Source organism: Falco cherrug, chromosome 16 (genome assembly GCF_023634085.1).
Source record: "Falco cherrug isolate bFalChe1 chromosome 16, bFalChe1.pri, whole genome shotgun sequence".
Taxonomy (NCBI): domain Eukaryota; kingdom Metazoa; phylum Chordata; class Aves; order Falconiformes; family Falconidae; genus Falco; species Falco cherrug.
The window spans coordinates 345,209-360,633 of NC_073712.1; the positions used below are offsets into that span (position 1 = coordinate 345,209).

The 15,425-nt window shown below is 46.7% G+C and overlaps 1 pseudogene; it reads left to right on the plus strand.

The window, feature by feature from the left end:
- The first annotated feature begins 12,460 nt into the window (after positions 1 to 12,460).
- On the plus strand, positions 12,461 to 13,362 carry LOC129737473 (NADH-ubiquinone oxidoreductase chain 2-like; annotated as a pseudogene).
- The last annotated feature ends 2,063 nt before the right edge of the window (positions 13,363 to 15,425 follow it).

Sequence of the window (15,425 nt, forward strand, 5' to 3'; positions counted from 1 at the left end):
CTCACAGGTATGTGGGGTTCGGAAATTTGGATTTTAATCGGTGGGATTTCCAGTCTACTAATTGTGTCCGGAGAGTACCAGACACCGGGGTTAATTTGTTTTTGATCATCCACGGTCAAAGGATAAGCAGACACTGTTAGCTCTTGATTTTTCACTTTAATTTCTAATTGCAATTCAACAATTAAATCTCGTCCTAACAGATTAAATTCTGCTTCAGGGACGAGCAAGAGTTCACCCATTCCAAATTTATTTTCAGTTTCGAATACCACATTTTTGATTTTGCTTACTTTAAAGGGTTCTCCTTTTGCCCCAATTACTTGTACTTTTTCAGGGGAAACTTTACATCCCTCAGGTATTTGCTTAATAGTTGATTTCTCAGCCCCAGTGTCTACTAAAAAGGTGAACTCTTGTTTATGGGGACCTATTTTTAATTTTATCAAGGGCTCATGATGACTCCGGTCCCCTAAGATATAGAGCCCCTGACTCTCCTAATCCGTTTTCAATATTTCCTCATCCCTGATCCTTTCTCTGCAATTCTGTTTTATATGTCCCCTTTTTCCACAGTAAAAACAACATCTCTGTTCCTTCTTCACTACTACGTTCCCTTGTTTCGTTCCAGCAGATCTGTGTTCACCAGTTTGCCCTTTGCGATCCTCTCTGACTGCTGCTACCATCATTTTTACTTGTCGCTTGCTGCTCTCTTCTTCCCGCCTTACGTAGACTTTCTGAGCTTCCCTCAATAATTCATCCAAGCCTCTATTCTGCCAGTCTTCTAACTTTTCAATCTTCTTTCTGATATCTTCCCATGATTTTGCCACAAACTGAGTTTTGAGGAGCGCTTGCCCTAAAGGGTCGTCTGGATTTACCCCAGAGTACAGCTGAAGGGCTTTCCTCAGTCGTTCCAGCCACTCAGTAGGGCTTTCATCTTTCTTTTGCATTTCATTAAATGCTTTATTGATATTCTGGCCACGGGGTACTGCTTCCCCAATCCCCTGGATTACTATAGTTCTCAGGTCCTGCATATGAGTTCTATGCACTGGATCCTGATTATCCCAATGAGGTCTTTGGAGTGGCCATTTAATATCTGCTTGGGGTCCCTGGGCATGCTGAGCATCCCACAGTCTCATTCCTGCTCGTCTAATCATATCTCTTTCCTCGGTAGTAAATAATTGACCAAGGATAGATTGCATCTCATCCCAAGTATAAAGGTTTGGTCCCAAAAATGGATTTAATCTTTCTGCCACTCCGAGTGGGTCTTCAATTAAGTTTCCCATCTCGGTTCTTTTAAAATCTCGTAGGTCAGCCGAGTTTAGGGGTACGGAAATATATCCGATCACAGGTTGAGGTCCCCCCATGGGTATTTCCCTTAGGGGGTACATTTGAGCTGCCCCTTTCTGACTTCTAGTTATGCGTCTAGGAAGAGGGGGAGACCCTTGTTCCGACTCTGGTGGGGGAGTGGGCGCTCTGGGGACCTCTGCGGGAGCAGGAGGAGGAATGTAAGGAGGGGGGGTTAGAAGGGTTTCGTCCAACTCTTCCTGCTTTTTCTTTTGTTTAGTTTTCATTTCATTCAGTGGGTAAAGTTTAGCTCCCGGTCTTTCTAGCCACACTTCCGCATATCGACTCTCCTCCGGGTTAAGGGGTTTTTTATTATTAACCCAGAGGTTTAATTGCTGTCTTACCCAATCTTCTTCTGACCCATAGACTGGCCAAAAGACATTTTTAGAAATCTTCTTCCCTCCCCATATCTTAGTACAATATTCTATCATCTTCTGCTTATCTTTCCCTAGGGTTCCAAGGAAATATCTCCAATTGTCTAAGATATATGCCAGAGGGGTATTCTTAGGTACAGTGGGTACCCTTCCCATGGGAGTCGAAGGCTTGCTGCCCTTCGCCCCCATCTTCTGGAATATCCACAAACATACACTCACTCGCTCCCCTTGTTCCTGGCCCAGTCCCTCGCGGGAGATGGGAAACGCAGTACTTAAGAGTCCGCACTCGCTTGGTTCAGTATATCGAACCTCTCACTCGTTATATCCCAGGAAACCCAATCCCGCCCGAACGGCAAACCCGCAAACAAATTCGCAATATACTTACGCGTCCTGCGTCTTCGTCCGGACTCCCGTGCACAGAATTTTTATGGGATTTTACCGGTTTCTCCTTTGCTCATTATTCTAGAATTTAGGTTCGTCGGTAAGGTTGGAGTAAGCTGTTGGTCGCGGGGCCGCGAAATGTCGCGGGGCGCCTCCCCGGAGGACCAAAGCCCACCGTTCCTTATCCGAGTCACGGCACCAGAAATTGTTATAAATTGAGACCACAACGGATCATAATCCAATTAAAATTTTATTAATTATAGCAAGTAGAATATGAGCAAAAACAGCGCTGGACGACAGGGGAGTCTGCGCTCCGCCCACTGCCGTCCTGAGCACTTCAAACAGTCCCTTTTTATACATCTTTACTCCCGTGTTCATGAGGTAGTGGAGGTACTCTGCGCATGCTTCAGTTGTTGTTAGGGGGTCGTTTTCTGCCTTCTGGTGGTCGTTGAGGCCGAAGTAAGAAGTCTTCCTCCTTTGTCCCATAGTTGACCCCTCACTCATATGTCCTTATATGGGGTAGTTTGTCCTGTTTCTGTCGGTTCCTGGACATCTGGTGGTTATCTTATCTTGCACAAGCGGTATCTTGTGGCTGTTTATATCTTTTGCTGTCTGACCTTTACATTGGGCCTAACATAAATCTTTATAAACAATACCCTAGTCCATAGTTTCTCACACTGTCTGACCTTTACATTGGGCTTAACATAAATCTTAATAAACAATACCCTAGTCCATAGTTTCTCACATTCCCCAAACAGTATCACATTTAGAGCAGAGGATAATCGTTCCTTTCTACCCCAAACTCTTGGCTGGGGACACCTTGCAGTGCTATCAAACTAGCAGACCGCAACAAGGCTTTAGCGTTGGCCATATTCTACTGCCGGTGCTGTAGCACCTTCCTCCAGAGGCCAGACCACACTGCTCCTCCTCCAGCTGACACCCTCTCCCACAAGCCACAGGGCTATTTAACCCCTTAGCGGGAACCAGCTACACCTGCACATCGCCCATGTCAATCAACCCACTGCCTCTGAGGCAAGGCCACAGCTGCGTGTTATCAATGCTAATCAACCCACCGCCTTCATTCCTCTACAGGGAGAAGCTCACCAAGCACATTTCCACCACCCACAACTGGCTGCTAAAATGTCATTCGCACAGAGCAGCGTGTGGAAAAAAAAAAAAAAAAAAAAAATTCCTCCAGGACACATCAAAGTAATTCCACTACTGTTCAGGCTCCCAAGGTACTTTCACCCGTTCAAGCCATCGCAAGGCCTCACGGCCCATTTCTCTCCTTGTACCACCACCACTCCTGAAAAGCAGAGGAAATGTGATGGAGACAGCACACTGGGTGAGCTACAGAGCCCCTGATACCATCTACTAAACACGAAGAGTGTGAGCATGGGAAGGACTAGAAAGGCACTCCACTTACCGTTTAGCTGCTTTCTTGCCAATGAGGTGTCGGTGGAATTGGTGGTCAGCCTTGATTATTGCGTAATCCGTCCCGTGGATCTAAAAAGAATTATATTTTTTATATCTATCTATATATGTATGGATGTACATTATTTTATATTATAATATATAGGGCCAGGTAGGACAGGCCACCGCTTCTGTCTCGTGCCCTAAGTAACTGCCTACTGCCACTATTGGCACTGACTCGCCAGCGGTCAGCTACAAGCACTTCTGCTCTTCAGCAGAGCACAAGCATTCCTCTGCTTTGAGAAGAGAGCATTGTGCTCATGAAACATTGAAAAGACTGACTTCTATGCCTCTCCAGCTATAACCAAGAGAATCCTTCCTTCTCCGCACCAAAAAAATTAATGCTGACTTTTCAAGGATGCTATGGATGAGGTTCATAACCAAGGGGTGTCATCCACCTGGCCACACAATTTGTCTCCTGCAAGTTCGATTAAGCATGCCAAGACATCCTATGGATGTGACAAACACCTCATCACCTCTGCTCTGTTGCCCCTTCTTCCCCCAGTTTCTTACTGGAACTAGTAACTCCAGCTCACCAGTTCCTTGAGCATGGCTTCAATCGGTTCCTGAGCCACATGCACATCTTCTGTAGGTCCTTCCAAAGTGATGTTATCCTGTGGCGAGCAGCCTCACAGTTTGCCCTCTTGCCTGTGATAACAATTGTCTCCGAGTTGCTGTTCTTTGCTGGGAGATCAATTATGGTGTTGCTTTCTTTACGGATCTGCCACAAAGGAAAAAAAAAAAAAAAATCATCTCAGAAGTGTCCCATGTCAGAAGAAAAACCCTCGCAGGCTATATTGGACATCACCAATGGGCAGGAGAGAGCATCCAGTGGGATTTTGCTGCAGGCAGTGATCATCACGAGCACTTGAGTTAGGAGCAGTATCTCACCTTCTTGATGTTGGCACCTCCTTTCCCTACGATGTTCTTGTGGAACTGTTTGCAGATGGGGACAGAAATAGAAAAGCTGTTTTCAACCTAAGGGAGAAAGGAAGGGAGAACTGAAGATTACACTGTCGTGGCAAGGGAGGCCCGACTTCAGGAACTCTGATAAACGAGCTTTTGAAAAGAGGCTTAGACCCAAGGAAGTTCTCTATACGAGGGACTTGTAAGACTAAACAAAGGCAAGGACGTTCCCCTATAGCCTTCCCATAACAGGTACTACCCCCTGCCTCCATTCAGCCAAAACAGCGTCGACAGCTCCCTCCTCTTGAGGTGTTTTAGCTCTACCCAAGCCAGTAGAGCTCTGCTTTGCCCCAGGGTTATCCAGGCACGGAGGAGGGAAGTGCAGGCAGAAGACCTCCTTACCAGGTCTGCCACCGTCTTTTGCATGTACTCGGTGCACTTCTCCACCTCGTTTTTGGGACCTCGGAGTTGGACGATGTCACTCTTGTGTGCAGGGTCTGGGAAGTTGATGATAACCTGCAGGAGCGGTCATTTAGAGTTAGCTCAAGCAAAAGCAAGAACCCTTGTGTCAGACACATGCAAAGGTTGGGGGGATCCTACACATGCCCTTTTCCCATTCAGAAACGGGGAACCGTGTTAGCGGCCTCTGGCTAAAAGAACTATCTTCTCAGACACTTGCGCTACAGAGCCACTAAAGTTACGACTTCTGTGACGACAGGCCTACTACCCATGTAGGAAAGAACCCCTCTGGATTCCTCCTCTCCTACAAAGCCTTACCTCTGGGAATTGCTCCCGGATTTCCCAGACCCGCTCAGCCTTCTGCCCAGTGATGGTCCGGTGGAATTTCTGCTCAACGATTAGGTCCGCAGCGTGTTCATTTTCCTGACGGGAACAGAGGGCACACTGAGTGTTCAGCCGGAGAGCCGTCTACTTTGACTTAGCGGTTTGCTGCCCGACGGTTTACTTGCCAGCACTGTCCCTCTTTTCTCCAGACCAAATTCACTCTGCGTTGACAGAGAAGGGCTACCCGAGGGAACAGGGGAAGACATTTGTGAAGAGGAACTTGCACTTGTCATGAGATCCAAGTGCTCCGTGGGCAAGGGGCACACACTCGCACCAGAAGGTTACAAGGGAACACGAGAGCCCAGACCCTGCAGTCTCCCAAACATCATGTCCTACCCACTCACCATACGGGAAGCGAGTTCCAGCAGCTCGCTCTTGGCCTGTGGGACCCCCTGTGGGTCTCCTTCCATTCTGATCGGGTTGCTCTTCTCGTTGTCCGGGGGAATGCGCACAGACACCTTGTACAGATCCTTCATCCTGTTAACTTCGAGGCAAGGACTGTGGTGACGCCGTCTGCTAGGCAAAGACCTGGAAGCAAGGCACCTGGATTATCACTGCTCAGAGGCTGATGAAGAAGTAAAGCCGCCTCTGGGAAGGGCTCGGTGGGGTAGGGTTGAGCCAGGGGAAATTGCCTCTTCCCCCTGGAGTTCAGCGAGAGCAGACCTGTGCCACACGAGAGCCTGTCCAAGTAAATACCGTGGCATCTACAGAGCCCATTGTTCCCTTGTCAGAGCCAGGCGTGTTTCTTCCCCAAACAGTATCACATTTAGAGCAGAGGATAATCGTTCCTTTCTACCCCAAACTCTTGGCTGGGGACACGTTGCAGTGCTATCAAACTAGCAGACCGCAACAAGGCTTTAGCGTTGGCCATATTCTACTGCCGGTGCTGTAGCACCTTCCTCCAGAGGCCAGACCACACTGCTCCTCCTCCAGCTGACACCCTCTCCCACAAGCCACAGGGCTATTTAACCCCTTAGAGGGAACCAGCTACACCTGCACATCGCCCATGTCAATCAAGCCACTGCCTCTGAGGCAAGGCCACAGCTGCGTGTTATCAATGCTAATCAACCCACCGCCTTCATTCCTCTACAGGGACAAGCTCACCAAGCACATTTCCACCACCCACAACTGGCTGCTAAAATGTCATTCGCACAGAGCAGCGTGTGGAAAAAAAAAAAAAAAAAAAAATTCCTCCAGGACACATCAAAGTAATTCCACTACTGTTCAGGCTCCCAAGGTACTTTCACCCGTTCAAGCCATCGCAAGGCCTGACGGCCCACTTCTCTCCTTGTACCACCACCACTCCAGAAAAGCAGAGGAAATGTGATGGAGACAGCACACTGGGTGAGCTACAGAGCCCCTGATACCATCTACTAAACACGAAGAGTGTGAGCATGGGAAGGACTAGAAAGGCACTCCACTTACCGTTTAGCTGCTTTCTTGCCAATGAGGTGTCGGTGGAATTGGTGGTCAGCCTTGATTATTGCGTAATCCGTCCCGTGGATCTAAAAAGAATTATATTTTTTATATCTATCTATATATGTATGGATGTACATTATTTTATATTATAATATATAGGGCCAGGTAGGACAGGCCACCGCCTCTGTCTCGTGCCCTAAGTAACTGCCTACTGCCACTATTGGCACTGACTCACCAGCGGTCAGCTACAAGCACTTCTGCTCTTCAGCAGAGCACAAGCATTCCTCTGCTTTGAGAAGAGAGCATTGTGCTCATGAAACATTGAAAAGACTGACTTCTACGCCTCTCCAGCTATAACCAAGAGAATCCTTCCTTCTCCGCACCAAAAAAATTAATGCTGACTTTTCAAGGATGCTATGGATGAGGTTCATAACCAAGGGGTGTCATCCACCTGGCCACACAATTTGTCTCCTGCAAGTACGATTAAGCATGCCAAGACATCCTATGGATGTGACAAACACCTCATCACCTCTGCTCTGTTGCCCCTTCTTCCCCGAGTTCCTGTTCTCCTTCATAATACCTAGTTGTTCTCTCATTATGAATCCTCCCTTCCCCTTATCAGTGTCAATGGAATCATCGTTCCATGGACAATGAGTCGTCCCTTTCCCCCGCTTGGTCCGAGAGTATTACCTCTGTTCAGTGGCTTGATCCAGGGTGATAGTGCTCGTTCTAGGCGCTGTAAAAAGCGAAATCTATATCCTATGTCCTGATTTTGGGTATCTAACATTAATGCAAAACAGTAATCCTCACACAGTTTTTATTTCATTCTGTAGCGTCGGTGTCGGTATCGGCTGCCTGCGGTAAAGGTTCACGGAAAGGTCTTACATTCTTCGCTGGGATCCATCTAGGTCCTTTTTCTGTAGAGACACAAGCATAACCTTTTCCCCGTGTAACAAGAGGATATGGTCCCATAATTTTACCTGTTTCTGCATCTCGGACCGATACCGGGCCTTTAACCCGTGCCTCGACGGAGGTAGCTGCAGTGAAACGTCGACCTATCGGTGGGCCGTTATCTATTCAAGAACAATTCAAAAAATTAAAAACATACAACGCTTTCTGTAACCGTTCCTCGGGAATAGCCATGCCCATTCCCCCTTTTTGTTGTTGTCATAAACGTTTCAGAGACCGATGAGACCCTTCAATGAGAGATCGACCGGTGGGGGAATGAGCAATGCCGGTAATGTGAGTTCTACCCCATAGGGCAAAAGAGGTTTTTACAGTTGTTGAAACGTAAAGATAAAGACCGATAACGGTCCAGCTTAAGGGAATACCTAAAGCAGCAAAAGCACGCATTAAATGTCTACGAACAGCTCGTGCCTTTTCTCCTGTGTGACACGAGGCAACCAAGGCACCTGAAAATGTATCAATGGAAGAGTGGATATATTTAAGGCTACCAAATTCAGAATCATGCGTGACATCTGTTTGCCATAACGGTAGGCTTTGTAATCCTCTAGGATTAGCTCCTGCAGCAACTGATGGGAAAGAATGTTTTTGACAATCGGGACAGACAGCAATAATACTTGATGCTTGTTGAGCAGCAAGGCCAAACTGTCGCTTAAGAGCTCCAGCGTTTCGATGGAAAAAAAGAGTGCCTTCGCTTAGCTTGTGCAATACGGTCTGGCAGTACTTGAACTGGTCACGGCAATAGGTCAGCTCGTCGATTGCCTTCTGCAAGAAAACCAGGTAGCGAGGTATGAGACCTAATATGCATAACAAAATAAGGCGCAGATCGAGAGTCCAAAAGGAAAATAAGTTCCTGTAACAGGGTAAAGAGTTGTGAATGCGAAACACTCCGCAGCACAGAAGCTTCAGCTCGTGGAACAATACCTGCAACATAAGCAGAATCAGTAACAAGGTGGAGTGGTACATTCCATTCTCGGAAAACACGAACAACTGCATTCAGTTCTCCTGTTTGAGGTGAACCGGAGACCGTCTCTATGTCCGAATCCCATTGCCTCCGTTGATCATCCCACCACAGAAGAACAGATTTATGCGATTGGCCCGATCCATCTGTAAACACAGTAAGCGCCGGTAAGGGTTGTTCGCTTCTTCTGGGTTTTAACATCAGACGAAAATCAACGTTAAACAGTTTGTGTGAAGGTGGATGGGAAGTTATTCGACCTGTATGTTCTCGCCCGGCACCTCCCCGGGACCTACAGCTTGACAAACTATTGCTGTACAATTCAACCACGAGAACCTCTAACACCTTTACCGCTCAAACCTAGCCTTCTCCTTAACATCTTGTATATCCCATAAACACCACCTACCCAAAACCTCAGCACTAAAATCATATTAACCCAAACCCCCCATACACACACGCCCCTAAGACTATAGGCGCCCAAACAGCCAACGAAACCAACGAAACCACGTCCCCGTAGCTTACAATCCAAAGCGTGGCACTGAAGATGCCAAGATGGCGTCCAATATGAAAGCCGAGGACAAAAGACTTAGCCCTAACCTTACGGTTGGCTCCTGCTAGACCTAGACGTGCAAGTATCTGCGGCCCAGTGTAAATGCCCTAGGCCTCCTGCTAAGACCGAAGGAGCAGGCATCAGGCACACGCTACCAACTGCAGCCCAAGACGCCTTGCTCAGCCACACCCCCACGGGCACTCAGCAGTAATTAACAGTAAGCAAGAAGCGCAAGCTTGACTTAGTCACGGCAACCTTCAGGGTTGGTAAATCTCGTGCCAGCCGCCGCGGTCACACCAGAAACCCAAGCCAACAGTCACACGGCGTAGAGAGCGGACCAGAGCCTGTCAGAATAACTAGGAAACCGAAACACAACTAAGCTGTCGTAAGCCCGAGATACCCCTAAGGCCAACCTAAAGATGATCCTAGTAAACCTGACTGCAGCCAATGAAGAGACGGGACGCAGCTTGATGCAAGCAAATGTCAATGCGTTGTGCAGAAGCACGAGGTTTTATACGCTTGCAGAAGCTGCGCGTTTTAAACCAATTGCTTCTTGAGGCTAAGCCTTGCATACTAGGCAATCCCTGATTGGTGGTTAACTACCGGCACTTAACAGCAAGGTGTTACCTTTCCTTGGCGCCATCCGTCTCCCACTCCCCTGTGCTCTGTAACCATGCCCCATCATGTTGTTAATTGTTGTCTAGACAAGCTCGAGCACACTCCCCTCAGCTGACCGATTGCCACGCGTGGTCCTAGTTTCCAGCCCGCTCCTGCACCTCCCCCTTCCTGTTGCACAAAAGAACCTTTGAAAGCGAACGAGGAAAAACAAGGCCTAAGCAACAGAACAAATAAAAAACCAACTAAGACATATTATCACTGTCAAAATAACCCACTGCCTTTGTTCCGTACAATTCTACAATTTCCCCTTTTTGTTTTTGAACAGCTAGTACCAGGTTTGCCATGTTCCGCAGGGCCCTTGCAAACATGACAGCAACCAAGGTAATAGCAAACAAACAACACTGCCAATCGAGTGAATGGATGCCAGAAAAGGCTGAAATTTTCTCAGATTTTGATAACATGTTGCTGCAGTGGGGCGCCTAAAATCCACGCAGCACATACCATCAAAATCCTCACAGCCACGTCCTTGAACCAACAACAAAAAGCAGCGGCAATTTTGACTCACATGCTTAACTGCCTACCAAACAAGGTGATTGAACTCTTTAATGCTTTCCCTGCTGTTACTCTGCATAAGAGAAGAAGCGCTGCGACACGTTCCCATCCTAGCCTCCTACTACATTAGCATCTACAGAAAGACAATGCTCGACATGCAAAGTGTAAACAACATCACCTTCTTTTGGATTAACGTTATACGTAGGCGGAAGGGCACACCAAACAAGAACCGTTTCCGTCAAAAAGTTCGAAACATAGCATGCCTTCTCTGAACATACCTCTGGGGTCATCCCCTTCATTCCCTCCTTTTGATGCAAAGAGAGACACTTGACCCTAACAGAGAAGCCCCTGTTTACATCTCTGAGCCAGGACACAAGCCGCAGCTGTGCGCGCCACCAGGCTCAGGGCAGAAACCACTCCTGTAGTTACCTAACTAGATATCTCGACAAGCGTGCAGACACCTATTAAACACTAAATAACCATGTTTATCGTTCCTGTTCTCCTTCGTAATACCTAGTTGTTCTCTCATTATGAATCCTCCCTTCCCCTTATCAGTGTCAATGGAATCATCGTTCCATGGACAATGAGTCGTCCCGTTCCCCCGCTTGGTCCGAGAGTATTACCTCTGTTCAGTGGCTTGATCCAGGGTGATAGTGCTCGTTCTAGGCGCTGTAAAAAGCGAAATCTATATCCTATGTCCTGATTTTGGGTATCTAACATTAATGCAAAACAGTAATCCTCACACAGTTTTTATTTCATTCTGTAGCGTCGGTGTCGGTATCGGCTGCCTGCGGTAAAGGTTCACGGAAAGGTCTTACATTCTTCGCTGGGATCCATCGAGGTCCTTTTCCTGTAGAGACACAAGCATAACCTTTTCCCCGTGTAACAAGAGGATATGGTCCCATAATTTTACCTGTTTCTGCATCTCGGACCGATACCGGGCCTTTAACCCGTGCCTCGACGGAGGTAGCTGCAGTGAAACGTCGACCTATCGGTGGGTCGTTATCTATTCAAGAACAATTCAAAAAATTAAAAACATACAACGCTTTCTGTAACCGTTCCTCGGGAATAGCCATGCCCATTCCCCCTTTTTGTTGTTGTCATAAATGTTTCAGAGACCGATGAGACCCTTCAATGAGAGATCGACCGGTGGGGGAATGAGCAATGCCGGTAATGTGAGTTCTACCCCATAGGGCAAAAGAGGTTTTTACAGTTGTTGAAACGTAAAGATAAAGACCGACAACGGTCCAGCTTAAGGGAATACCTAAAGCAGCAAAAGCACGCATTAAATGTCTACGAACAGCTCGTGCCTTTTCTCCTGTGTGACACGAGGCAACCAAGGCACCTGAAAATGTATCAATGGAAGAGTGGATATATTTAAGGCTACCAAATTCAGAATCATGCGTGACATCTGTTTGCCATAACGGTAGGCTTTGTAATCCTCTAGGATTAACTCCTGCAGCAACTGATGGGAAAGAATGTTTTTGACAATCGGGACAGACAGCAATAATACTTGATGCTTGTTGAGCAGCAAGGCCAAACTGTCGCTTAAGAGCTCCAGCGTTTCGATGGAAAAAAAGAGTGCCTTCGCTTAGCTTGTGCAATACGGTCTGGCAGTACTTGAACTGGTCACGGCAATAGGTCAGCTCGTCGATTGCCTTCTGCAAGAAAACCAGGTAGCGAGGTATGAGACCTAATATGCATAACAAAATAAGGCGCAGATCGAGAGTCCAAAAGGAAAATAAGTTCCTGTAACAGGGTAAAGGGTTGTGAATGCGAAACACTCCGCAGCACAGAAGCTTCAGCTCGTGGAACAATACCTGCAACATAAGCAGAATCAGTAACAAGGTGGAGTGGTACATTCCATTCTCGGAAAACACGAACAACTGCATTCAGTTCTCCTGTTTGAGGTGAACCGGAGACCGTCTCTATGTCCGAATCCCATTGTCTCCGTTGAAAACCTTAGGAAGACAGGAATTGAACCTGCACAGAAGAGATCAAAGCGCTCCATACTCCCCTTACATTACTTCCCAGTAGGGTCAGCTAAACAAAAGCTATCGGGCCCATACCCCGAAAATGATGGTTTAACCTCTTCCTCTACTAAATGAGCCCCGTCACAAAACTAACGTTCTCCTTAAGCCTTCTACTAGGAACAACCATCACAATTTCAAGCAACCACTGACTGCTAGCCTGGCCTGGACTAGAAATCAACACCCTTGCCATTATCCCCTTCCTTTCAAAATCACACCACCCTCGAGCTATGGAAGCTGCAATCAAATACTTTCTCGTCCAAGCAACCGCCTCCGCATTAATCCTCTTCTCAAGCACAATCAACGCACAGTTCACCGGACAATGAGACATTCCGCGACTAAGCCACCCAACAGCCTCCCTACTACTAACTACAGCAGTCGCAATAAAACTAGGCCTAGTACCCTTTCACTTCCGATGTCCAGAGGTCATACAAGGCTCACCTATAACCACTGCCCTACTCGTCTCTACATGAATAAAACTCCCCCCACTCACTCTTCTTTTCTTAACTGCCCCCTCACTGAACCCACTCCTACTGACAACCGTGGCCATTGCATCCGCAGCCATCGGAGGGCGAACAGGACTTAACCAAACACAAATCCGAAAAGTCCTAGCTTTCTCATCGATCGCCCACCTAGGCTGAATAACCATCATCCTCATATACAACCCCAAGCTAACATTAATAACCTTCTACCCATACTCCTTAAGAACCGCCTCCATTTTCTTAGCCCTCAACACAACCAACTCCTCAAAACTATCCACAATAATAACCTCCTGAACAAAAATACCATCGCTAAACGCATCCTTGACGCTAGCACTACTATCCCTAGCCGGCCTGCCCCCACTCCCTGGCTTTTTACCAAAATGACTCATTATCCAGGAACTAACTAAGCAAGAGATATCAACCGCAGCCATAATTATTTCAATACTCTCCCTACAAGGTTTATTTTTCTACCTACGCCTTGCATATTGCTCCACACTCCCACCAAACTCTACAAGCTTCATAAAACAATGATACAATAACAAATCCACAGGCACACCAATTGCTACCTTAATTTCTCTGTCAGTCCTCCTTCTCCCCCCTTCTCCCGCAATCCTGACCGTTACCTAAGAAACTTAGGATCCCCTGCCTACCAAACCGAAGGCCTTCAAAGCCTTAACTAAGAGTTAAATCCTCTTAGTTTCTGCCCACACCACTAAGGCCCGCAGGACACTAAACCTGCACCATCTAAATGCAACGCAGATACTCTAATTCAGCTAGGGCCTCCACGATAAGCCTAGACAGACGGGCCTCGATCCCATAAACTTCTAATTAACAGCTAGACGCTCAAACCAACGAGCTTCTGTCTACCAGACTCCGGCACACTCTCAGCGTACATCAATGAGTTTGCAACTCAACATGAACTTCACCACAGAGTCGATAAGAAGAGGAATTCAACCTCTGTAAAAAGGACTACAGCCTAACGCCTAAACACTCAGCCACCTGACCCGTGACCTTCATCAACCGATGACTAGTTTCAACAAACCACAATGACATCGGCACCCTATACCTACTCTTCGGAGCATGGGCAGGCATAGCCGAGTACCGCCCTCAGCCTCCTTATTCGAGCAGAACTTGGCCAACCAGGAACTCTCCTAGGAGACGACCAAATCTACAATGTCATCATCACCGCCCATGCCTTCGTAAGAATCTTCTTCACAGTTATAGCCATTATAATCGAAGGGTTTGGAAACTGACTAGTCCCCCTTATAATTGGAGCCCCAGACATAGCATTCCCCCGCATAAACAACATCGGTTTCTGAACTACTTCCTCCGTCCTTCCTACTGCTCCTAGCGTCCTCCACAGTAGAAGCTGGAGTCGGAACAGGATGAACCATATACCCTACAATACCCTAGTCCATAGTTTCTCACACTGTCTGACCTTTACATTGGGCTTAACATAAATCTTAATAAACAATACCCTAGCCCATAGTTTCTCACAATCCCCCCTTTTTCTTTTTATCCTGTTATTGTTTATTAGACGCTACTTTCATTCTCGGCACTGCGAACAAACCTTTTTCCACAATCCCAACATTTATCATAACACTCACAAGGTAATACCTCACAATTACAATAGGCATAGTTCTCACGTGGCATAATGCATTCGCAACAATCTTCATCCTCATTAATCGATACACTCTTATACTTTGCCCCAGCCCTCGTAGTTAAAATAAGCAATTGAGCTATGTCAAACCGTTCTTTAATAAAATGTAAAATATAGCGTAATATACAAGGCCCAAATATCAGTCCTAGAATCAACATAATAAGTGGTCCTGCTAAAGCAGACAACAAAGTGGTTAGCCAAGGTGAGATATTAAACCAGTTTTCATACCATGACCTGCCCGCCTCAAGACTCTTTTTACGTTGTTCCAACCTTTTCCGGAGTTCAGACATGGCATCCAGGACTACTCCCGTATGGTCAGCAAAAGAACAACGTTCCTCTTTGAGAGCTACACATAACCCTCCTTCTTTTAAGAACAATAGATCTAATCCTCTTCTATTTTGCAGCACTACTTCTGATAAAGACTTCACTGAAGTGGCTAAATTTTTAATAGATTGTTCTATTCTTGTTAAATCCTCATTTACAGCCATCTGCAAACTTTGTAATTCCTGACCTTTTACTAGGGAGGCTATGCCTGTACCTGCTCCAACTCCGCCCGCTATCAGCAGTGTAGCTAGGGTTACCACTGTAATTGGCTCTCGTTTTTGCCTATTCAGGTCTCCTTCAAAGTGGCGTAACACCTCCTCAGAGGTGTGATAGATCAGACGAGGAACAATAATCACCTGTACGCAAAACTGAGATTGATTAAACACGTTTAGGGATAGGCAAGGCGTTACTCCGAAGTCTGAACAAACCCATTTAGCTCCTGGTGTCGGGATAGCCCATTTGTCATTTTGATTCTTGTGTTTCTTTATGTTAGCTTTAGTGATTGTTTGATTACACAAGGGCTGATATTGTTCGGGCACTGTACCTATACATTTTCC